At 40.4% G+C, this 24,419-nt stretch overlaps 1 long non-coding RNA gene across 8 annotated transcripts in view; it reads left to right on the top strand.

Moving 5' to 3' along the window:
- LOC130154248 (uncharacterized) overlaps positions 1–24,003 on the top strand; it is a 31,296-nt gene extending 7,293 nt beyond the window's left edge. For 2 of the 8 annotated variants that reach the window (XR_008823652.1, XR_008823657.1), the window contains exons 2-8: positions 5,108–5,273; positions 5,673–5,761; positions 6,045–6,154; positions 6,710–6,872; positions 11,683–12,864; positions 16,329–16,571; positions 18,033–18,906. This is a non-coding gene — a long non-coding RNA (uncharacterized LOC130154248). Of the gene's footprint in view, positions 1–5,107; positions 5,274–5,672; positions 5,762–5,974; positions 6,155–6,709; positions 6,873–11,682; positions 12,865–16,328; positions 16,572–18,032; positions 19,808–19,965; positions 20,124–21,973 lie in introns of those variants that run through there. The other 6 variants (XR_008823659.1, XR_008823666.1, XR_008823658.1 and 3 more) reach the window with 6 other exon arrangements.
- Positions 24,004–24,419: the final 416 nt, after the last annotated feature.

The following is a 24,419-nucleotide window of genomic DNA, read 5'->3' as shown; positions in this document are numbered from 1 at the left end:
CTTAAACAAAAACATTATCAGCTATTGCAGGATGATTTGATATGACATAAACCCTCTGAACACTAAACAAACAATGACAAAAAGCAGACACTGACGGTAATAAGTGTGCAGCATCAAAGGCTTTCAGCAGCATCCACCATTTACTTACAAGTTATTTGTTCCAGCATCTGCTAGTGTGTATAGGAACATATCATGAGGAATTGTTGCCTCAGGAGATGGAAGAATACTACGTTTTAAATTTGCAAACCTTACAGTTTTGCAGCTGAGGGACAGGCACTGGTATAATGCAGTTCAGTCTGCCAGTAATAGCCCAGTTTTTATTAGTTATTTCACTATTATTCAGAAAGAATCCATATACCCCGTCGTGACCTGTAAACCAAAGGTTGAAATCACTGGTTTTTACTAAATCTGAGAAGGAAATGGAATTTTTATCTCCAGGGAAACTTTTAATTTCCAGATTTTTTTGTGTAGACTTTTTCAAAAGAGAAGCACAGAAAAAAAAGATTGAAATTTTTTTGAGAGAGGAATTTCTCAAAATTTGTTTCAGTATTATGTCAATTTTGACTTTTTTTTTTTTTCAATATAGAATACTTTCCCATTGAAAGGTCATTTAAAAAAAATTACAATGCTGTGTTCCAATATCTCAAAAACACTCCCTTTGATCTGGTCAAAACATTGGAGTAACCACAACAAAATAAACTAAAAAAATAAAACAGGTATACTGTGAAACATCTCAATTTTGGGAAAAAGGTAAGAGTCTGACAGATGCTAGAAAAGCATCTCTCAGAAGCTCCATCTCTGATCTACAAGGTAAAAACTACCTTTAAACATCCAGCTGAGCCAGCAGCTGTAGAGAGGATGCATTTGTAGAAATACAAAAGCTTACAAAAGAGAGCCAAAGCAGGACACCCGGAAACTTTATGTAAAGCCTACCTAAGAATAACACTTGGGAATCACAGAGCAAATATACATGGATGAGATACTGAGATTTGGGGTTTTGTGAAGAAATGGGCATTCAGAGAGAAACTAATAAAGGTTTTGCAGGGTTGAGATAAAAGTTTTGTCATTATTGAACCTTGGATATAAAAATGTAGAATGTGATAACGGCTTACTTTTATATAATAAAGAGCGTAAGTTTCCTCCTAATTGACTAAGAAGAGCAATTAACCTTGTAGTGCATTTATATGTCAGGATTGAAATATTTGTAAATTAGGCAATTAGGATGCTGTAGGTTTAATACACTCGTTAAGTAAGCCTGGGTTTCCCAGAATTCTTGCAAATCCAATCTTTAAGAAATTTTTAAGTTCAATGATACTATCATGTAAGTATGAGGCATGTATTATGTTAGCCAGCAAAATAATACACATAACCAATTAGTCCAGTTTGGATAGTTTAAAGACATAAAACTTTAATGGTTAGAGTAAAAGCTGATGTGGCATCTGCCTTTTGTGCCTATCAGGTTACAGAGGCAGCCAATGATTTGGATTTGCAGAGATTCTCTAGATAAAGTTGTATATTCTTTATTGCTATTTTTCTTCCAATTAACATTATTGCCTATAATAAAAGTAAGTTCAAGGCAACAGAAGGAAAAGCTACTTAATAAGCCCAATTCTGGCTTTACCTTACTCTACTAAGGAAAAAATGGGCAGGTACAAACCGATCCAAACCTCTCTCTGTAAGAGACCATCCTCCTGCAGGCCAGCTCTGGTCCAGAAAGCACGCTGCTGCTGGGCATCCTCTCTCCGCTGTGCCAGAGCTGTCCTTTGCACAGTAAATATGCAGGATCACTAGGAAAAATTACACTGATCTTTCCCGGTCATTTAATAGAACCTTGCACAGGTAATGCACCTCAGAATAGCTCAATGGATGCAAGAAAATGATTTAAAGGCCATAGATTTAAAGGCCACAGGGGAACAGTTTTATCTGAATACCAGTCTTGCTATTTCACTTAAACCTAATCGCTTAGTGCTTCACTGTGATAGCTAAGGTGACTTTTTTCCTCCCTTATTCAACTCAGTGAAAGGGTCCCTCAGGTATTTTTATATTCCCAGGTGCCTTCATTAATTGTGTAATTTGTGTGCTATTGTTTCTCCAGTATCATTGCTGGCATTTATGATTATGCAAAATGCTCTGAGGAACCAGCTCTGCAGGTTGCTACAAACAACATATGCAAAGCTACTGGAAGGAGTAAAGTTGACCAGTCAGGGTTTTGTGGAGATTAACAATGCAGAAGGATGATCAGGGCCTAAAAGAATTATTTTAAATTTGTGCAAAATAATTTGCAGTGCTTGTCCAGCTCTCTGCACGGTGACCTTGTGTTGTCCAAGTTAATGCATCTTTGGAAAAAAACTCATGAAAATTAATAAGCCAGCATATTGTTCAGGCCATGAGCATTGGTCAATATATGTCCCTTTCTGTGATATATGCAGGTTATGGTACATGATTGATTCTTGCTTATCATCATTGATTGGAAAACAGTCCTTCTAATTCGTAGCATATTCTCCTTGAGGCGTAATACACATGAATCATCCCAACAGTTACCTGCGGCCATTAGCATGAAGGATGAAAGGGCTGGTAACAGTGAGGACCCAGGGAAGAGTGAACAGGAAGGCTCATGTAGGCAGGGGGTTGAACTAGAAATATTGACTGCAGGGGCCCTCTTCAAACACTAACACAGGTATTATGGTGGTCTGCAGCAGACAACCCTGTCTCATGCTTTCTTATATAAATATGAATCAGCAAGTGCTCCAGATTTGCTACCAACTGGCAGCCACTCTTGCCTGCTGTTTTGTTCAGTCTGCTCTGCCTAGTGGAATACAAGCATTTTTATAGCAGTCCAAAAATGTGAATCTTCTCAGCAGGTTTCAATAACACTGGCTAGTTCAAACAGCCCATTTGTAAATATTTCAGCTCCTCTCCTCCATTGAGAACAAAAAATGAAATAATTTCCCTTCATGCCCTTCCACTGCTTCAGTTTGCTCAGCTTCTTGGTTTTGTGCTAAATAAGTGCAGCTTTGTTTCTTCCTCCCCTTTTGCTTTCCATTTCATTATTTAAAGCCCACTTCGACAGCATCAGCTCCCCATCTGCTGAGGGAAAGGCCAGGCAAACAGTGTCCTTCATAACACACAAATCCTCATGGCAGCTTAGAGTGAGAATTCAGCCACAGCCATTTAGCAAACAGGAATTCAGGAGCATCTTTTGAAGTTTCCATGCTCTGATTCCAATACAGATCAGGTCTTTTAACTATGTGGGGTGTTTGCGACTCCTCTTTCTTTCTGACCATCTGCCCATCCTCATCTGCCCACACAGAAGTCCATCTGACAACCTTCCTACTGCTGCGCCTCCTCAGACTCAGCAGCCTGAGCCACGCAGCGCCTGGTGGAGCAGCTCCCCGTCCCTGCTGCCCAGCTCTGGTTCCTGCAGCAAACCCCCATGGCAGCCCCCCTGCGCCGCTCGGTGTGAGCCCATCTGGGCTTTTGGCTTCCACCCTGCCAGCCCCAAGGGGACTCCACACACAGCCACCACCTCCGCATCTGCTCCCGGCACCTGGTGTGCTGGTGAGGTTTCTTGGCACAGGCAGGCTGCTGAACACGGAGTGCCTGGCCCTGCACCCACCCTTGTGCCACAGCGCTGGGGACCCCAGGGGAGCCCCCCCCAGTGGGAGCGCTGAAGGCAGATCAATGTAGCAGGTTAGTGCTGGGTGGGAACCGGTCAACCCTGCTGGGCTGGAGCCCGCTCCCTGCAGAAGCTGGGCAATGTTCCTGCACCATGCTCAGCAGCACGTCCTTTATCATCTCATTGCTGTCCAGATTTTCTTCAGCAGCCCCCAGACAGGAGAGCTGAACATAAGAAACGACCAGAACATTGCTTTCCTGACAAATGGATCAGTGGACAACTTTCTAACCTTGGCAGAGTCACTGGTGTAGTACAGACCACCCTGTTACATACACCCTTACGTTTTCTGTGGTGCAGGGATGACATGCAGGAAAAATTATAACCAGCACTGTGCTGAATTTGTTTGTCCAGTTATCCCTGGACATAGTCAGCTGAGGAAACTGATCCAGGATTTTTTCCTCACCACCACCACCCAGCAGATCCTCAGCCCTTTGAATTCCAGAAAATTCCACTAGATTAGGCAACTGGTTTCCCAGCATTTGAACTGACAGCACTGCAGAAGTAGAGTGAGAAAAGAGAAAAATCAACCCTAAAGGACTAGGTTTAGTTCAGAGAAGTGTCTCAGGATGAACAGACAAGAAAAGAAAAGGTCACTGCCACGAGCTGGCAGAGTACGTCCAGCACCGCACCTAATACCCGGGCTCCAGTACGCGTGCTGTTCTACCAGAAAACCTATTAGCAGCCTGCAGAAAGAAGACAACCTCTCAATCTATCCACATAGAGGGTTAATGAGATTCCTTAATTAGGTACAATGGAGAGGAGAATTTGGAGCTTTATATTTTAGCTCTGTGGTCAAACGAGACCTTAATATCCTCTCAGGGCATTGCCTTTAATAAGAAACAGCAACATGAATAAATCTACAAGCACAAAATCTAACAGGGAGAACCCGGACCCAGCCGGCTAAGTAATGACCGTCTGAGAGAGACCATTTGCAATACGCAGCCAGCGTTTTGCCAGACTTGATATTCTTTGCATCATTGTGAGTGCTGAATTTTATTTATTTGGCTCCATACACTGCAGCCTGGCATTGGCTCTGTATGCAGCTGCCAGCAGAAAACTGCCGGATGCAGGAAACCTTTCACTGGAGGGAAAGTGATGGCCAAGAGATAGAAGCCATCCCACCCCCCTGGCTGGAGGACCCACACTGCAGCTGAAGCGAACAGAAAGATGTGCACGCTTAGATACCTACTTGAATCAACGCAAAGCACGCTTGTACAGTGGGGTCTGCAACCTTCCTCTGGACAGACGCTATGAGAGCTCGCTGGTATAAACGCCTGGTTTAATCTCCCAGTGTTTCACCCCTCATTAGGAATGAGAAAGAGTCTTATTCACATATTTAAGAACACTGGTTTGAAAGATCATTTTCAGTGGTTCAGAGTACATTCTCTGCTGTCTTAAAATCACTGGAGTTTCTAATTTTCTTTGACCTAGATCCTACACTGATGGCTCACAACCCACTTTCACAAGAAATGAGATCTGTGAGCGGTCAGCACCTCTGAGGGCTCGGGTGAGTCCTTAACCCTGTTGCCTTCATCAGGTCTCAGGCTCCATCCTGCTCCTGAGGGAGGTAGATGGAGGCACACTCTACAATACAAAGGTAAAAGGACTTTCTTTTGATACAACTGTGCAATAAATATAAAAAGAAAGGGAAGAGTATGATGTAGAAGAAAGCTGTGGGTTTGCCACAGCTTTTGGAAGTGGATTCAAAGACTTTATTCTTCAGAAGAGGCTAAGGGCCCCTAAGTAAGAAAGTGTTGCTATAAGGTGTTGAGGGATCACATCTTAATCCTTCCATGTTCTTACTGGTGTAGGGCAGGAAGAATCTCAAACATGGTAAACCCTGAAAAACTAAAACCATCCACTTAGCACAGATGTTCTCACAAGCAAAGCCTGTTCCTACTTGACAAATAATTATGACTCCACTGAAGTTAATAAAGCTATAGTTGCAGTGACTCTAAAGATCAAATCGTATTTTCCTCTCACATTCCTTAAACAGATGGACAGCTAAATGAAGCAAGTACTCCTAGAAAACTTCCAACAAGGGACTGCCTTGCTGGATTATGAAGATGAATATTCAGATGAGAGGTGTGTCATTTCTTAATTTTGTTTTTCTACTACAGCTGCTAAGTCTGTACATCTCAGAGTGTCTGTGAAAGCAGAAGGAAGATCTGCCATTCCTCAAGAGCAGGTGTGTAGGTTACTGTGACAGGTTGTCAGTAGAGGGGCTTGTTGTAGTAATACAAAGGCAATTCTGGGCAACACTTGCATCATTTTTATGCTAATGTCTGACACTATTAGAAGAGAGACACCAAATCCAGAGACCCTGATGTGAATACTTTCAAATGCCAAGAGAAGTTCTTTTCTGCAGCCTGGCGTCCAGCACTCGCATGCAGTTGGAGGCTGATCCATGGCTGGATGGGTGCTCGTTATTCAGCTCACACAGGGAAGCAACAGTTCCAAAGAGGTACTCAGAACATGGTACGTAAGATTTCAGACCCTTTAAAATCTTGCTGCAGGCTGAAACACACCTACTGCCCAGCCCTGCTCCGAGTTCACCACCAGCCCCTAGTCAGAAGTATCCCTCTGCGGGAACATTCACGTCAGTCTTCCAAATATTTCACATGCAGCCACAATTTGTCTTTTCCTTCCATGCCTATTATAAGGACTTGGGATGGAGAAGAGGACTTTTTCTCTGACTGAATCTAAACAGCCATGTGGGTAAAAGAGGTTTTGTTACTTCTGTGTGTTAGACAGCTCTCTCCTGACTATACAGTCCTAAGCTTGAGCTTTTATGCTGCAGCAGCAATCTTAAGGAGGAAAAAAGAGGTTAAAATAACTAAAAACTACCTTCTCTGTTAGCACAAGGATGCACATTAAAGCATGTGTTGTTCTGCATGTTAATCCCTTAAAAAGCCTTTCTTTAAAAAGTGACTAATGAAGAGTCTTAACACTTTTTACTTGGCTCACATGAACAAATGAAGGAAAAGGGCAAATTAAATGAAGCTTTTATATCCTTTGACATCAATGCAACAGGAGTAACAGTGAAAAAGCTAAAGCACTTCCAAGGTGTATGGAGAGGAAGAAATCAGAATTTCAAAGAAGCTTAACAGCAAGACTGAAATGAAAGAGGTGGCCTGGGAAAATCACAGAGATGTTCTCCTCTAGATTTCTATCTGAAGGTTGGCACCAAGAGAAGGTAATACACCAGAAAGTTACACAGTAGCAACCTTTTTTTTTATTGCTCATCCTGGTAACATATGCCAATGCAGTCTAACTGCAATTGTAATATTAATTGTGGATCTACAAAACACAGATTTCCAGTGTCCTGCATTTACTGCAGAATAACTGAAGTCTTAGGTGGTCTGTGGAGTCTTTCATTAGACAAGTCAAATCCTACCGAAGAGTTCGCATAATCTGCTTTGACTGGAAATTGAATTTGCTTCTGCCTCATTTTGCATTATCTACTGAACAAAAAATTGAAAGCTTTATAATAATGGCACGTTAACAAGCAAGTATTAGTTGTGACATGAAATGCTTTTTCTTTCTCCTTATTGGATTAATGGGGGAAAAAAAATCCAGAGTTTGACCTAAAATACAACAGCTAGTAACTCTGAACAACCATGTTCTGCAATTAGAGTTAAAAATAAAAGCTACAAATTACAATAAATCCCTATTCTGTCTATTATAAAGGCAGAAAGGCATAAATCACCATTAGATTTTGTTAGTTAAAATGAGAAGAAATATTGAGCAGTTTTCTATTTGTTTTAATTGTATGATGACAGCATACCCATTATTTCTTTAACTGAAGTTTAGTGCAACTTTTGGTACAACAGAGAGGACAGAAGGTTTGGATGTTTCACAACAGACATCCTCCTGTTTCAAACTGAGCTTCAAATATTTTGATTTTTTTCAGAATAATGCCTTAATGCCTGTAAACACCTCACAACAGAAAACAGATTATGAAAGTACATGTGCCCATTAGTGTTAGCGAAGTCCTCACTTTGGACCTTCATGTAACCTCCATAGCAAATAACTTTTCTTATACATGGCCTTAGTAGACTGGCTGGATTATTGTATCTTAGAACACAAACTCTTGCCCAGGTCACTAGCCCAGCCTGCAGACACCAGAAGTCACAAGTGACTACCCTGTTCCAAGGGGTGCACAGCCAAGCATTTGCAAAGTCTGAGCAGCTGTCTTCATACGGTTTTATACAGCAACGGAGGCATGTACAGGCAATGCTCACCTTAATTCAAATCAGACTTAACATCAGCAAAAAATGACAATTGCATCCTACTGGAAGTTGAACCATACAGAAAAATTGTAAATAAAGAAGAACAGGAGAAAAGGTTTTGTATTAACTCATGTTCTGTTACAATTAGGAGCATCCTTGTAAAAAAGAGAGGTACGTGTTATAAACTTGATTTCTAAACAAACCCCATATCCATCTGGGTCTACCTATTCTTTGCTCTCATTTGGGTTAGCACTTCAAATTCTCCTTGAACTTCACATTTCTCCTTACTGGCAGACAGACTAGGGAACACAAAGCCACCCTGACCACCAAACTGCCAGCATGGAAATAAAGATAAGTTTGAGTTCTTTAGTACGTTGCAGTGCTTAAATGATGATAAATGTTATGCTATAATACAGCATCTAGTTGAATGTAATTGCTTTGACTAAGTCTAGAAAGAAATTAATTTACTCCAAACCAAATTATTCTGAGGACTTTAGGGTACAATTTTAAACTATTGTTGAATTCAGATGCTTAAATAACTATAGTGCCTCTATTAGTCTAGAGTGGGAGTATACTAACATTTAGCATACTGAGTGATTCAGTCCTGTAACTGCTTCATTAATAGCTTTCACCAAGGCAGCAGGAGTTACCAGGCATCTTAAACATAAAGCATTTGTTTAAGAAACTACTGCAGTTATACGCATAGAAAAAAAGTTTCTGCACAACCCATCCCAATATATTTGCTGGATACATGATTTTTTACTAACAGAGTAAAATGTGTTTCACGAGCTAGTGACATGCAGAGAATAATATTTCTGGTTGACTGCAGATTCGGAGAATTTCATAGATAAATTTCATATCAGGCCCATCACTTAAAACCACCTGCTACAGGTATCTGCTTCAGACCCACATCCCTGTGGCAATGTGTGACCCCACCACAGTATGGGACCAGTGTTTGGTGGCGGTCAGGTTTTTGTATACACGAGAATGACATCATGCAAAAGCACCTTCTGTGTGTAGAAACAGGTTTGGGTATTCTGAATCAGAAAGTGTGAAAATATATACTAAAGCCTTCATAAATAACAAGGGGAACTAAAAAACCCAACCAAAATCCAACACCTAAATCCAAAACCACCATCTCCTTGAGAACAAGTTATGTAAAAATCTAAATGAGTCAGTATCTTAAGTAGGAAATTTAATCCTATATGTGCTTCCTTTTTATATATATTATATATATGCACACCCACACATCATATATAAAGATTAGTCCCCTAATAGGGGACTAGTAGCAGATTTGTAGAAAAAAGACTCTAAAGGACTGTGACAAAATTAAATTCTTAGTAGTTTCCAAAAATTACGTGACCTAATGGGAAAAAACAACCCAAACCAACTTTGAAATGAGATGGCATACACAAAGCTGTCTCTGAAGCATCATTTATGTGATAAAACACAACTACAGTATGGACAATTATTTCCTCTGCTCCTGTAAATGAATATCTGATAGCCTTGAGGGGTTTTCCAGTACAGTTCATCAATTCTTATCATATTTAATTCAGATACTCTCAAGAGAACTGCAGGGAAAACTGGCAATAACTCAGCAGATAATTCCCCAAAGAAACCTTCATCTCTCTCTTCTTAATTGCATGGCATATCAACGCTCGATGTTTTAAGGAGACTATCCTGAGCTTTTGGCAAAACCATCATTCAGATGAATAAACATAGAAGGCCCAAAGATCTTAGGGTGTATTCTGATTTTTGGATAGCGAAGATCTTACTAGCATGGGATAACAAGTTATTGCTAATCCTGTTCTACCAGGAGCCTGCAACTAGCTGACCCCTCCACAACAGACAGTTGTAGAAGTATAGTAGGGAGACATGTCCGCAGGACATACAACGTTGCTGTCATGATTCCCAGATACTGTCTGCCATATTACCTTGCCAATTAAAGATTTTAAATGATTTATAGATTGTAACGATATAAATTATTATAAATCAGATTGGAAGGGTCTAATTCTGATCCCTATAGCAGGGAATATATCCTGATACAACATATACATAGATCAGAAGGAACAAAAAAATACCCTAAGTCTTCAGGATTTTTTGTGAACCAGATAACCTGAGCTTTTCTTCAGCTCTGACTGCCCTGGTTTCACTCTGCATTTGCTTCACCTCTAAGGAAGCAGACTGCTTTCTCATCATCTCGCAGGATGTCACGGTGGAGCCTGGCACGGGCACCAAGCGTCAGCGGATTCTAACAGGGAGCTACAGTAAATGAAAACCTCCTCACAGCAGTGGCTGCGCAGAGCAGCTGACCGACCTTACACTGAAATCAAGAGGATCACAAAGTGAAATGAATTCTAGCAAGGTCAAAAAGCGTTAGCAGACTTCAGAGGAGCTCCGGTGCTTCTAGCTGCTAGCATCCATTCCTTCATCCCTGCTCCTTGATGTGCCCACCACCCCTGGACAGGGTGCTCCTAGCTCTGAGCCTGTTTGAAGTTTCACAAATACTAACACGGCAAAGGTGAATAATAGCGCTGTTGTATTGGCTGTTTCACTGTACAAATGAGCTTTGAAAAACATTTATAGCTACTCTCTAGCCCCTAGCACCTCCTTCTTCTTCAATAACTCTCTGAAATGTAACTGTTTTAATTAAGGTCTCAGCCTCTGCTTCTTGCTTTCATCATGTCTCAGTCTGTTACTTAAAACTAAATCCTGTTCTTGTTCTACAAAGATCTATAGGCCCTAAAGGAAACTCTGTAATGATGAACGAAAAGTACTTAATACGGTATTTTCAATTAGATTAAAACTCCAAAAATTTTTCCAGAAGCATCAGTTAACAGTCTGCTACTGTAAATTAATCTTTTACACAGACATGAACTAAAAGCATGTGTTCTCTGAAGTGGAAGAAGCATATTCCTTACAAATTACAGTTCTACTGACTGTTACACAGGCAGGATTAAGCACTATAATTCAAGGAATATAAATATTTAGATTATTGGAAGAGCCTTAAGGTAGCCTGAACTCTCCCTGTATTTTGTGATGATACAACTCCTTTTCCAGGGAACCATTCTCCAGCTAAGACACACTGTCACAGCCCGAGGAGGCGTTCACAGGATAGACTCCGCATCTTTGCGGTCACTTGGGCAGCACTCAGACAGCCACACTTTGTAAGGATGACAAACGCGTGCAACACACCAGGCACAGACACTGGGGTTCGGTCCCTGTGGGAGATCATCCAGCCTGCTGTAACCACAGCCCACGAACACCCTCCCTCCCATCCGCGAGGAGTTCATCAAACCTGAAACGTTTCGCAGCAAACATCTGCTGCAACTGAGGATTTGCTGACAAATCTGTTTCCTCAGAAAGTTTCTGCACTAATCTGGGAGTATGTCAAGATCCCAAATTCCTCCCACTTTCTATCCGAGCACTTACAAATGTTCTCATTACTGTTTCAAAGAGCTATCCTTTAATTGCGCTGACTTTCAAATATGAAGGTAAAAAAGGCATGTTGCCACAAAGCTGTCTGGTAGTTTTCACAGATGCTTCTTGCCTTCTTATGAGGTAATAGGCATAATGAGCATGAGCTAGCATCATGGTTTGTGGTCCAGGCAAGGAGATTACACTATACGTGGGCTTTTTCCTTGGGATCTGCTTGTCTACTGACTGACAGCCAAAAGAAGCATATTAAGGCTTTTTAAGTTCAAAAAATTGTGTAACAAGCTCTGGAGATTTCAGAAAGCTAACAACATTTTTATTAACCATCTTTTATTGCAGGCTAACATATTTCCTGAAAGATTGTTTTTCTGGATGCACATTTCCCTTTGCTCTCTTGATAAGTTGCCACCTCAAGAAATAAACCAAAGGGAAAATGATGCATATTTTTTTAAAATAGAAAAATAAGGTCATTAAAGGTTGGAAGGCTACCCTGAATATTCAAATTTCTGCTATTCATATATATTTCTCTCCAATATTGTAAGGTTACTTGTGGGCAGGAACAGGCATCCATTTGATACCTGAACACTGGAAAACAACTGCACTCCAGCAAGACTTGATGAAAATATATAGCAGTGCAATGCCCTTCAACCGCAGGTGAAAGTAGATCAGAAACCAGCACAGGCTGAGAGAAGTATTCAGAAAATACAAAATAATCAGCACGTTGTTGGTGAGGCAGTAAAACAACCCTGTGCGTGGCTCCTGGAAAGAAAAGGGGGAACACAGACAGTGACCTTGTAAGACGGGTGATTTTTAAAGCAACACCAACTGTCTAACAGGGTTGTCTTTGTTGATACATTTGCTTCAGGCTACATTCGGATATAATTGAGATTCATCTAGCGAGCGGGGAGGGCTCCACTCTGCTGAAGAGTTTTGATTTTTAGGGAGGATGCTGTGACCGAATAGCTCGTGGTCAGGTGTAACCAACCTGCGATATCCAAGAAAGTGAGTTAGGGCTGTGGATTAACTGGGTCCATCGCACGTCATCTCTGAAACCAGATTATTCAAACCTCAAAAAAGTCTTATTAAACCCTAGATTTTCTTATAGGCAAACAGTGATCTTGTGCTAAAACCTGTCAGTTCACATGGACTAGCTTTGGGCCTTAGAAAGTTGGGACAGGACCAGCCAGAAAGCATTGCACATCGGTTTTTTACCGACACTCGGGACTCAGGCTGGGGAGTAACGATTTTGAAACCTACTACAACTGGGACTTGTGGAGATGAGCAGGCAGGTAACCATTGCTCCTTTCCACTACCCTGTCCTCATTTCAACCTCAGCAGCTGGCAATCCAATTAATTCTCATTTTTCTCAGAGAAGAGGAAACTTTTTGGAGCTGGGGATGGTGTTGAACTATTTTGTGTCAGTCTCTGAACATCACTTCTACCAAAAAGAGTGAGAAGTACATGAACTTAATGGATGAATAGACTCCATAGTCATGATGATGCATTTTCTTTGATACCTGGGTAAGTGACCCAGTCCTGGCTGCATTTTAATTTTTAATGTGCTAGCTATATTAAAATCCTAAATAGACTCCTGTAAATCTATTTAGAAGCATAATGAAACAAAATTCAAGTTTGAATAGGGAATGCATTGATTTTCTATGTCAGAAATGAAGCAATTTAGTGTTTCTTTTACTCAAGGTGCTACTGTTCTGTGCCAGCACTAATTAAATTCTATATGTGTTCTGAGCACAGAAATTATGTTGTCTCATAGTAAAGTAACTATATCAAATTGAGGGGTAGAGACATTAATGGCCTGATCAGTTGAATTAACATAAACCAGCAGTCCTTGTCATTGCACAAGTACATTTTTCATTAGAATTGACTTTTCTTGATTTCTTGTAAAAGTAGGCTACTAAACAGAGGGGAGAGGAGGAGTTGTTAAGTATTTTGCCATTCTAGGTCATAGAATAAGGGACTGCAGAAAAACTGAAAATTGTTTGGACGTTTAATGGACAAAATGACCCTCACAGACCCTCTCCAAATTTTCACATGTGTAGCTTTGCAATTATTTACCAGACTATCACCTCATCTGCAAAATGTTCCTGTATCACTCTGCAGGTATCTTTGGGTGGGACAAGTAGCTGGATGCAGTGGCTGGATGCTTACCTAAGCCCGTAACAGCCAAGGGGTTGTCTCCCAACCAAAACCTTCATGGCTTCCAGCCATACAAGCCAAGGAAACAGCACTCTTCAACTGCTAAAGCAAAGCAGGGATAAGACTTGGATCAAAGGCTTTGAAGAAGCACCAAGGACCACCTAGATAGCAGAAGGTCCTGTTGGAAGGACAGCGGAGACACTTCTTCCCTTTCCATAGGCAGTGGTCGGGTCACCCCACTGCTCAGGGAGACCAGCAGCTCTGCCCAGTACAATCCTTAGGCTTGCATTTCAGTGGCAGAGCTTTTCCAAGTTCGTTAAGCTGTACTTGTTTTCCTTTGCACATGCAACCGATTGCATGTAGTCCTGCAAAACTAAAGTGGTTTCTCCTCCAAGAAAGGTGCAGACATTCTAAAGCTCTTTCCAACCATGCTACCGGAGGCAAGGACCACTGCATTATTAACATTCACAACAGCAACGCCAGCTGCATAGGAAGTCTATATTGCAAGGTATCAAGTAAGTGTTCATATTCAAGAATTCGATTTCATTGAATTCATCAATTTGAAGAACATTTGCATTTATTAGAATCTCCCAGTTGATACCCTTTAAATTAAAAAAAAAAATCAGTATGTAGGGTGATTTGCCAAAAAGAAAGTGTTGGATTTAAACAAAATTATTTCAAGACTATCTATTATTTTACTTAATGTATTAAAAAAAAAAAATCCTGAGAAGGAAAGGAATTAGAATTTGGATTCATTACTTCTCTTCCTGATTGAAGGTAAGAAAAATAATGAAAAGTGAGAATTTTTCACATCACAAAACAAAAGTATCCCACTTGGATTTATTTATAGCCTGTACTAATTCCCTCGAAGTGTGATCAAAAATATACGATCATTTTCAATTCATTAGGAATTAGTTTGTAGGTAAGAAACATTCTTGTCTCACCTTAGGCTAAATCTCTTCTTGGTGAGTGAAACCCGTATGGCCCCTCTTTGCCTTTCGTCAACTGACGCCAAAAGGCCAAAGTGAGATAGGAAGGAGCCAGGGAGTGAAACCATGCCCTTGGGGCGAACACCTTGCTGGTGCTGGTGTCCTCATTGAGTTGAGATACACATAACATACAGAAGTAACCAGGAGAAACGTGGTTTCAGAGCATGCCTTCTGTCTATCCTGCAAAGTGATTTTGTATAAAATTAAGGAAACGTACATGCAAATGCAGTTTTCATCCCCTTCCCATCAGGTGAGCCCACTTCATCCCTGCTATAAAGTAGATGCTGTGGCTGTAACTTCTGATGAGTCTGACTTGCCTTGCCAGGGATCCCAGGCAATGGTGGGGCAGCCACGGGCTGCCAGGAGTCCAAGACTGTCCTCTCAGGGGCACAGCACAAGGTGGGCAGACCTAGGCCAGGCAACAAAATATATTCTGACTCTTCAAAACCTTCCAAAAATATTTTTTCGGCTCTTGCTTTCAGTGGGAAATCGAGGTTAGCTAACAAACGTGAACCAACATTCTTTGTTTCAAAGACCAAGTCTACTTTAACAATTCACTTTGGACCACTTGAACCTGTGCCTCAGTTTACCCATATGTAAAACTCAAGGCATATCTAACTTGCAGGGCTCTGCCGACTCTTAAAATTAATGTACTGCTTTAATGTGTTCCTTGATCAAAATTAACTCTAGATGTGCATGTGGCAACAGCTCATTAGGAAATCTGGTTGAGATTTATGGGAAGAGGCAAGCCCAGTGCTTTGGGCTGGCATGCGGACGGAGCTAATGTCACACAGCTGAGGCTAACCAGACAGATGGGCTCTGCCAGCAGCAATGTGTCTGAGCTGTCAGACATCCTGAACTTTCCAGCCACCTACACAACACACAGCCACACATGTGAACACCCGGAGAAATTAATATGGATATTAGACTTCACCATTCATTACCCTGTCATCGTTTTAAAGCCCAGTTTTGAGGTGATAGGACACATCACAGCTTTTTAATTACCACTTCCCCCAGCTACTGCAATCATAGACCCATAAAGGAAGCCCAGCACAAATTGTTTTTTTCTAATAAATATCAGTCAGGGATAAATAATGGACCAGAGCTCTTTCACCTTTTTATTAATCTATGATATTTGCTGTAAAAGTCTTGATGAAAGGAGCTCTGCCCTTACAAGCAATGAGGTGCAAAGGAATACAGCAAGTTCTTTGGATCTGCTGGGATTAAAACTTGCCGCAGTGGCTGATAGGGTATCATAATTCCTAAGTGGGGAGATGCGAGATATGGAAAGTGCCCCACTGCCAGCCTCTGCAGTATCCACGAACATTTTATTAATTAATTAATTAATTTTAATTTTTGCAAGGTTTACTTCAAATCCTGAAAGGTAGGAATTGGGTTGTGCATTAGGCTTGGGCGGGGAGGAGGGGAACATGGTTGTAACTCCAGCCCGTGGTACTGGACTTTGAGAGTGGGGCAGCCATTGCACATCAGCACATCTGCACGTAGGGCAGGTTAAACATCAACCATGTCATATTAGAGGACATTTTACTTAAAAAGAAAAAAAAAACGGTTATTTGCTCAGCTAGTGTTAGTCTGAACAAATGGATGATTTACCTCCTGACCAACATTGAAATCCAGACATGCAGTAAGCGGTGGCATCTGTGGGAACAGAAGACGGGCCGTAGGTAACAGGGCTGCAAAACGCTTTATGCTCATCTGTGAGGCAGTTAATGAGCTCCTCTCTTAGAACAGGGGATTTCCAGGTTTTGGTATGTGCCAGCTTTATCATCTTTATATTTAAAGTCCTTATACACTTTGCCATGCTGTCTTTGTCACCCACAGCCTTGTCTCGCAGCCTTGCTGAAAGAACTCGTTTGAGATCAAGTTCCTTAAGACGGCATTGCATAAAAGCTGGGGTTTGATGTCTAGAGATGGAACAGTCCAGGACACTGACACCTGCAAAGGTCCCGATTTTACAGAACATTCTCTTTTCCGTGTTCAGAACAACACTGGAATCTTCTCAACCAAAGGGAGCTACAAGCAGCCATGGAAGGCTACAGGACAAACGGAACCACTACATCACGAGTAAGGGCTCCATTCTCCGGCAAAAGGACAAGGATAGAGTCTGAGCTATGAATTAGGGCTAAAAGATGTATGAGTGTCTTGTCAGAATAGCAAAAAGAATTGAAGAATGAAATGGTAGTCAATAGCTGGTTTTATATAGGGATTCCACAAAATAACTGCTTTATGGAAATGGTTCTCATCTCCCTTTAACCCTTAAATCCTTCAGAAGGCTACATTCACACTGCTCGCATTTCATTCCGCCACCTATATTTCACCCCCATCCCACAAAGGAGTGCAAGGTTTCCTTTTCCCTTTTTAACCCCTTTAACCTTCCTCAACACTCCATAAATTAATCTGCATGGAGAACACCCCCCTGAGATGCTAAAGCAACTAGGGTTAAACTTTTTTTAATCCTTCTCCTTTTCCTTTCTGGGTTTCTTCACTTCTTAAAAAAGTCCTTGAAAGTTCTCTATCTTGATGAGGATATAATTACGTCTCAGTCTAGAGGCAGTCACAGCTCGTGGCATTTTCTGACTTGCAGTAGAAGACTTCGGTCCCCCAAGCAGCACGTTCTCCTCCTGTCTCATCCTAGGAACAACCTTGAAATTTTTTAACTCCAGAATTAGAATTCTGAACTTGCTTCAGAGTGCCTCAAAAAAGCTGCATGTGAAATAGCTGTTTCCTGTCAGGCTCCTAAAATCCCTAGCAGTTAAACATAATTTTTTTAAAGGCTTTACTTGCTATCAAAGCACCTGAATCCTGTGTATTTTACAAGATAATGAGCTAGTTTTTGAGGAGAAAATGTAGCTGTTAGGAATATTAACTGAAGTTATTCTTACTGCAGGAGCGTGTGTAGGGTGTGTGTGTAAAAAAACTGCTTTAATGTCTAGTCTTGGAGTAAGTCCCAGAAGAGATTGATTCAATTTCCATTCATTATGAGACCAAAACTTAAAATTACTCTGATGTATAGATGCTATTCCCAGCATCTTTCAGGCAGCAGAGATTAGTGATGTCTGGCAGGGCCTACGATGACTAGTAATAAAGACCCTTCAAATTATGGTGCGGTGTGTATTAATGGAAAGCTTAAGGATTGGGTTTGTGTTACAATATGGGCTCTATAATTGACAGTTTTCATTAAGAGGTCTCCAGACCACAAATGGGAAACCTACAACTGCTCATCCCTTTTATATGAAAGGGTACTTAGAAGAAACTCTAGATTATCATTCCTGGTTTGTGTTGCCTTGGGAACTAAAGCACAAGTTTTGAATTAAAAAAAAAAAAAAAAAGACTATAATGTAAAATATATTTTCAATAAAATACTTAAGGGAAACTAGAACATTTACACATCATCTGGTTTCATATTTGCCTTAGAGGTCCTCCTCTATCCCTGACCTGTGTGTATAAATAATTCTGTTGAGGCATGTTCTATAAACTGAAGGAACTACATTGATCGTGATATCATCTACTCTTTCTGTTACACAGTAAGGAACTACCTCTGCTATTCAGCCACAAAGAGACAAAACCCAAACCTCTCGAAAACCTTTCATGAAACTCATCTTGCTGCATTGTGAAATTATGATTGTATGTGGAAAAACTCACTATGAATGAGTATCTGCAAGCAGCCACAGAGATACGTCTCAGGCTTAGGGAGCACCAGTCCGCCCTGAGTACCAGGTTCACCAAGCTGAATACCTGCTGGGGAGCTGTAAAACCAGAGCACGGAGGAACCTATACAGAAATGCACAGCAAATTACCAACAATGCTAAATCAGATCCCAGACTGAACAGCTCCTAGTGCTTCCTCGTGATTTAATTCACCAAATTTGCACCAATTGACAGAGGCTTCAACAGGGAAGTCCTGCTTTCAACCTGAGCTGCCTTGGAGATTTCAAAGAGAGGAGGTGAAGATGTACAGGCTTAAATCTGTTTCATTCCTAATGAGATCAGCCCTAGAAAGGATGGTTCAGGTGGATTCAGGAACCCATCCCAATCCCTGCCTTGTACAACACAATTCAGCTTCTGCAGGCTCTGCTTCTTCTCATGTGAGAAATGGTGCTTAAGAAGAGCCCAGCACCTCAATGGTGCATAAATAAGTCAGGAATTTAGATGAAAACTCTCCAATAGATTTTGTATCCATCTCAAGGGTTAAAAATAGGCCAAATGAAATTTCAATGTTTTACAGTAATGTAAATTTTACAGCATTTTCCTGTTTTGATGATTCTTGAATGCTTTTAAGGCATGCTTTAAAGTAGTTTAGCTGCTATAGTTCAACATAGGTATTCCATTTTCATATTATATATGTATTTGTAAATTATTTTGTTTGAACTGAAGACTGAATAAACTTGTGATCTTGAGAATTTATTGAAAAAAAACTCATTCAGTAGGCTCTAATAAGGACAGCAGATCTCTAAAGGGCTGTATTTGTCAAATATCAACCATATATCGAATGGGGGAATTTTTTTTGATTTGAACCAAGATTTAGCCACTTAAATGTAACAAAGAAGCCTGAAATTTTCAGAAGCATCAAACAGCTGTTCCAGAATCAGAGCACTGCACAAACTCTGTGGCTTTATGTTTTTCATCAGGTGCTTTTTGGAGGGGAGGGGGGGAAGGGACTGAAAGATAGTATTTTGTTTTTCCTAAAACATAAATATGTTTTGATTTTATGTAATGAATAAATTCAATTTGTTGTTAAAAAGAAATAAACATCAGCCTTGACTTCAGTGTAAAAGGCATTCAGAGGAAATAAACATTACGATAACAGTTCAGTGCTCAGGTTTGCCCTTTTAGTGCGGGGGACACTGTACTTCTGCACAAAAGCCCCGAGGCAACAAACACAGAAACAAACGATGCAAATGGAGTGGTGGGGCGATACAGTTGTCATCTTTATTTTCCTGCAGCTCTTTCATTTTCCAGTTCCGAGACATTTTTGTTAATGACTTGAAAAGTCATTATTCTTTGCAGAGTGTTGATCTAGAAGTTAAAAACCCTAATTTACAAGTAGCATAGACCTGATCCCAAAGAATGCCAGGACAAAAGAAGAAAAGGATAAAAGAAGCCCCAGGATTTTTGCATAGCAAAAGATCAGTGTAAGCTTTCCCCAAGAACAAATAGAGCAATAATCAGGTATGACCAAAATAATTTTCCTGGTTTTAATTTGTAGAGTTTTAATAACTAAAGAAATAAATGATTTTATATGGTGATCAACCTATGGACTATATGTATCAAATAATATAATGTATTAACAGCATAACTGAAGATGCATTTTCAGCTCTGTTCATGCATCAGACTATCAGTGAGTTAGCTTCCTTGTGAAAGGATGAAAGTCATGACTCAATTGACTAATTACATGCGTGCACATGTATTTTAAGAAGGTTTCTGATGTTGACTAATTTTGCACTTTGCTTGTTTCACAGATACTTTTGTGGCACAGCCTTGATGAGTCTTTTTACTAGATTCTGAATTTCTAACAAACATTACTGTAATTGTTGTGGATAACAGACCTTGCATCACTGAGCCCAGCTAACTCCCTTCCCCTGACTCTATCCTGCCAAAATGCAAAGTGCTTTAAGGGGTAAGTCAGTCGTAGGAGGAAACATCATTGCAGTCCTGTGTGATTTACAAGAATGTCAGGGCACATTACAGCTGGTATTTACTTCCATGCTAATTTATTTTGAGTGATAAAACACTTGTCCTGTCTATTAGTGCCACACAGAATTAATTGTCAGTATTACTTGACCAAAGGAAAATAAAAATTTTGCAGAAAGGCAGAAGGTAGTGGTGCTGCAGAAGCCTAGCCAAGTTTTCATAGGATTCTGAAGCTGTATGGCACCGCAGTACATTTTCAGTTAAGCTGCCATTTGTGAAGGGTTAGTGAACGATCACTGTATTGTTATTAAGGTTAATAAAAAGTTTCTACAGACAGCAGGAACTACGTCTAGTAAGAAGGTCTCTTCAGGTACTGCACTCCAAGGCGTGCAGTTGTTATGATCACGTTACAGGCATTAATTAGGATTCATTCACAGAGAGTCACAAGCACATCACCAACCCAAACCCAAGAGGTTTAACCAACAGTTAATTTTTCAAGTCCAACTACAATGGATTAAATTTCCTTTTAACTCAAACTTTAAATACAAGTGTGGTAAAAACCTCACATTTTTCTGGCTTTACTTTAGTCCTGATAATACTTTCAATTCAACAACCCTTATAGAGTGTTTATAAAGTTCTTATATTTTTATTTGAGATCGAGAAAATTGTAGCTTTGCTGACTAACATTTATTTAAGCAAATAAGTCTGTTTAACTTGAAACTCAGCAGGGCATAAACTGAGGGGGGAAACATAGTTAATGAAAAATCTGCTTTCAATCTGAGTGGCATCCAGAAAAGATATCCCCTCAGTTATTTAAGTAGCCATCATGATTAAAACCACTTAGATGACCAAAATCTTGTTTTACTTATCCTTCACAGCATCCTGCATAGAACACAGACATTCCAGACATGTTAACCCCAAATGACATAATGTAGCCCATGCACCCTTTGGGCTACAATGCCCCAAAACAGACGTCGTCATCCTTAAACCTATCCCGTACGTACTCCCTTGAACTTCTACAGTGTGTTATACCTGCCTACATCCTCTATGCCTAACTCTCTCGAAGCCATCACAAAGGAAATATAAAAGTCTCTTGTAAAGCTTTAGAAATTCATACAAATTCAAGAATAGGTCTGTAAAAGAATGCATGGCAAGGGCTGTACAAAGCCTCCTCTTTTTGTAGGAAGTTCAAATAAGAAACTTCCTGTGTCTCATTAAATCTGGAGGTAGAACGCCAGTGTTTGACTCTGAAAGGTTTATTACTCTAAACTCTATTGATTAATAGTAAAACACTGCATTTCTTAATTTACAAGCAAGTAAATCAGTTCCTAACCTATTACAGAACACTACAAGAGCCTAGCAGATATAGTAAGTCTCTGGGACGTCTGCAGAAGGGAGGAGGTTGCCCACTGTCATTGAAGTTTTCCTGTGGGTATTTTTCCCCATGACCAGGACCTCTCTGATTGACAGAAATCCCTGGTTAAACACCAGTTGCTATTTCTACCACATTAGCTGTTCCCTCCTCACAAATTTGGGAGTTTTACCAACTCATTTCCCAAATCAATTTGTTCGGATTCCGCCCAGCCCTCCCTTAGTTTCAACCGGTCTAAGTAGGAAATGGAGATACTCCTGCTCTTCCGTAGGTCTGCCTCCCTGCTGATGCCTTAAGAACATCTAGGGCCAGTTCTGTAACAAATGTATCGCCTCTTGTCACCTATCTACTCAAACCACGTGTCAAACATCTAACAGGGTTGGGGTATTTTTGGGGGGATGGGGTGGGAAGGGGGAGTGAGAAAAATGTGCACTCCCTATACAGTTCTAACAATGTATTTGCAGTTTATATAATGTTACATTTTTAGGGTTAATTCATCACAGAGTTTTTGCTGATTGGCATCAACTCCTACTGCACAATGCTGCAAGTGGATGCATTATCAACCCTGCACTTCACAAGAATTGCAAAGCAAGACTAGAGACACCAGATCCAATGAAGTCAATGAGAGACTCTCTTAATTTCAACAGCATTAGATCAAATCCCAAGCAAAGATAAAGGATTAAATATTTAATGCCATGAGGTCATTTTTTCTGTATTTTCTTTACTTACTTCAGCCCCAGAGGGAGCAATTTGTATCAGTATGGTATTGTACATCTACAGATTCCGCCCGAGAAAGTGATTTTAAAGAGAACTGTCCCAGTTCCGGAATGAAGTAGGAGCCCAACCTCTGTTTGCAGATTTACTAACACTATGATGACAAAAATAAAAATGTGTTGCCTGTAAAGCAAAGCTAAGTAAGCAGTATCAGGATGGCGAAGGACAACTGAATTAAAAATGTTCATCTTTTAATAATGATATGCATTGTTCATAAGGAGATCATTTTTTCCAGCACAGTCTAACACAATTACTCCACGTAATCATTGTTATAGTTTGCCTACTGTATCAAAATTTAATGCTATGCTCTAAAACCCATCGTCTTACAAGAAAACCTGCAGTCTCAATATGCTTCGCACGGAGATGCATTTTTCCCAGCTTTAGTGGATTTTCAAGCAACTAGAAATTCGTATTTTTCAATCAAATGTAACGTTATATCTCAAGGTGTTAAGGGAGAGTCTTTGCAGAGCTACTGACTTGTTGTGCATGATGGAAAGGTATTACTTCAGCAGGATGTGATGGGTGCTCTCCATTCGCGCTGGAAATAAGTGGATGTTAATATCTGTAAGTTCGTTACATTTTTGTTAGGTCAGAGACTTTGAGGTGGAAGATAGCCTAAATAAGAGTCAGTGTTGTATCAAGCCACTTCGTGCCCTATGTCAAACTATGAATTGCTCCACTGAGCACGACTGAACACAGCTTTAGTTAACGTGAGCAGTTTTTAATAACCAGGAAGACCAAAGTGGTCATCATCAAACATAGAAATCAATAATACTCATTGGAGATCAGAGGTGAAATATCAGTTCACAAGTTGCTCTCTTACAATCTTTTCGGTATAAGGTTAGGAAGAAGTCCTACTGATTTATTATTTAAAACAAAGAATATTAAATACCAAGATTAATTCTTAATTAAACTTTTATGGTGCTAAATCAAGCATCCAGACTCTAGGAAATTTCAAACCCTGAGTTTTCTTCAGTTGTATTAACTCAGCTACATGAACACTGTATTTATCGATGTCCTAAACACTTTGTATTAGGGAATCTGAATGTCTTAATATAGAAATCAGACAAGGAACTGCTTTATTACCTAACCATGCTACCCAAACTCTGAGGACCTCCTTCCTAAGCTCTTTGCAATCACAATCTGCACCAGATTCAAGTCCTTAACCACACTCACTTCATGGATGTCTCCCCTTTGCCACTGACTGGGGCAGCAAGGATGTTATAAAATACAATGTATCAGCCTGTTTAACACAGGAAGCATTTGTTAAAGAAAACAAACAAAACCACAAACACAAGCTGACAGGCTTCCCACACAGCTTGAGCTACAGATTTGTCTTTTTTTTTCTTTTCTTTTCTTTTTTTTTTCTTTTTTTTCTTTAATCTAAAATTTCTGGAGAGCCCACAGAGACATCTTGTGCCTGGATAACATATAGCAAGTCATCAGTACAAAAGAGGAGCTGCGGTCCTTCTTCCTCTTTGCGCCAATCATCTTGGGACACCAAGGACACAACCAGCTGGCACCCACCAGCACCATGGCTTGGGAGCGCAGGTTTATCGTCTCCCTCGTCTTTAGATGGATTGAAAGAAGTTGGTGATAGAAGCTCCTGCTCTTGTGAACCCAGGCTGGCCACAGAAGTACCCAGTCTTTTTTCATCACATAGTGTCTACTGATATTTTTGAGTCATCTTGTCTTATTCAATAAAACATTTTATCTAATAGCTCCTTGTAGGCATTGATTCTTGAACCAAACATCACTGTGTTACCCACTGATAACTGCATTGCAGCGAGGAAACCTTTGGACAATGTTACTGAGCTTTGAAACCAAAAACTCAGATTCCTATCTGAGTGCTCTTTTTCCAGTGGGAATTCTTGGGTTTAGTTACAAAACAGGAGTTAAATTCCGGCAGTATTTGAGACAGAATTTAAATTTCAGGTAGTGACAGTGAGATGAAGTGCAGGTGTTGTGAGCTGACTGGAGCACCCCGAGGGTGCTTGAGCCGTAGGCGGCAAGAGGGGCTGTGGGCTACCTCAGGGAGGGCACAGCCGGGCAGGTTGTCTCCTCTTAAACTAATTCCTCAGAGCATGAAAAAGTTTCCCCATTTCCCAACAATATACCTGCCTCCCACTTGAAACT

Source organism: Falco biarmicus, chromosome 1, assembly GCF_023638135.1.
Source record: "Falco biarmicus isolate bFalBia1 chromosome 1, bFalBia1.pri, whole genome shotgun sequence".
Taxonomy (NCBI): Eukaryota; Metazoa; Chordata; class Aves; order Falconiformes; family Falconidae; genus Falco; species Falco biarmicus.
The sequence above is the reverse complement of the archived record's forward strand: the minus strand, read 5'-3'. Positions and strand labels throughout refer to the sequence as shown.